This window comes from Marmota marmota, unplaced genomic scaffold (assembly GCF_001458135.2).
Source record: "Marmota marmota marmota unplaced genomic scaffold, marMar, whole genome shotgun sequence".
NCBI classification, from domain to species: domain Eukaryota; kingdom Metazoa; phylum Chordata; class Mammalia; order Rodentia; family Sciuridae; genus Marmota; species Marmota marmota.
Genome location: NW_026000240.1, coordinates 18,272,939 through 18,275,052, shown reverse-complemented (window position 1 = coordinate 18,275,052; position 2,114 = coordinate 18,272,939).

The window sequence follows — 2,114 nt, the reverse complement described above, 5'->3', positions numbered from 1 at the left end:
ATGCTGAGAGCCACGGCCGAGTCTGTATGGCCCCTGGCATTTTGCCAACAGTATTGATTGACAGGCGAGGCATTACTATCCGCCTCTGCCGCAACTTTTGAGTTCTCGCACTATTTTGGAGTTCTCGTGGGGATTTCCGGGGATTCCCCGAGAGTTCCCATTGGTTGGGGAAGTGCAGGAGGAGGGATTTCCGGGAGAGATATTTCCGGCTGGGGGTTCCTGGACAAGCCTCGTGGCGTTAGGGAGGATTCCACGGGAGCTGTGTGAAGTGTTTTCCTGCAGTTTAAAAATAAAGTTTGTTCCTGCTTCAGTGGCTCGTGATTTGTGCCCAGCCAGACTGCGGCACTGCTTTACCTCAGTCCCAAAGCAATGGAGCCAGCCAACGACAGACACCTCTGCAACCATGAGTCCAAACACATCTTTTCCCTTTAGATTGATTTTCTCAGGTATTTGTCACAGCAATGGGAAGTTGACTAACACAACCTATTAGAGGCCTGGTGTCCCCCTGATGCCTTTCTTTTCTTGACAAAGAGAGAGGAAGCCACAAGTTGAAAGAGTAAATTTCATTTTAACATGTGAGTTGCCTGGGTACTATGCCCTTAGGTGAAGCAGAACCCCTATATACCCACAGTAGGCTTCATATGAGTGACAAATTAACTCTATTAAGCAATTAATATGTGAACATATTTTTTAATACAGTGTCATATTATAGTCATATTAGCATCCTGACTAATACACACTCTTTATTAAGACTTTTCTGTCCAAACTCCCTCTAGAAAAACTGACATGAACGTAGTAAGGGTATAATATAGATAGCTACACTAATAGTGAAAATGTTAATGATTCTACAATGATTTTTTCAATTTTGATTTTGACATGTTTAATGGTGATTTTTAAAATAATTTTGAATAATTGGTTAAGGTTATCTTATTTTATCTTCCATTTAGTCCCAGTTAAAATTTCTGGGACTTTTGCCACATACAAGACAATTATTTTACTACTTTACTGATTGCTTGGAACATGCATAAATTTATCATTGATCTGAGGATCAGGATTTCAAAAAAAATGAATGCCATTTAAGAAAAGAACAACCCTAATTAAATGTCAGTTTCTCAGATGATATTCTGTTGGATATTTTATAGCTGCAGTTTTTCATGAATAACTTACATGCTGATATATAAGGGTATTTTATATGTTAAACACTATCAATGAGTATTTAAATTTCAACTAAATATTTTTCTGATATTTACATTTTTTTCATGATAAGTAGTAATATAAATTATATGCATATTATATACATATTTATAGATATTAATTACATATATTATAAATTATAACCGATTATATTGTAATACACTTGGAATCCTAAAGGTATTGTTTTGAAATCCCCCCTCTTTTATCTCACCTGCTTCATTTCCTCACCCAAACTAGTTCTCCTCCATAATCAGTAAATATGGCTTCTAGTGTCTAACATGCTGGAAACTTGAGTAATCTTATGTTTCTTTCTTTCCTTTGTTCTCTAAATAAAATTGTTCTCACAGTTCTGTTGATTATCCTGCACAATCTCTTAACTAACTACGATAGTCAATAGAGTAAAAAGGGCAAATAATAATTCAAAATAGGCAAAGGACATAATTATTCATTTGTCCAAAGATGACATACAAATGCCCAACATGTGTATCAAAAGATGCTCAAGTGTTACTTAACACGAGAAAAAATGCCAGTGGAAATTACTATGAAGATGTGGAATATAGCTCAGTGGTAGAACATGTGCCTGGCAGGCTCAAAGCTCTGGATTCAATCCTCAGTACTGCAAAGACAAAACAAAATAGAAAACCCATTGAAATATCATGTAACTATTCATATTAGGATGGCCATCATCAAAAACCAAAAGACAAGAAATGTTGGCAACTATTTGAAAAACATTGGATCACTGCCACACTGTTGATGGGAATACAAAATTGAGCAGAAGTCATGGAATACATTATGGGCTATGGAATACAGGATGGAGGTTCCTCAAATCATTTAAAGTAGAACTACCATAGGATCCAGCAATCTAATCCAAAATGATTGAAATAAAGATCTCCAAGTGATAGTAACTTTCTCAAGTTCAT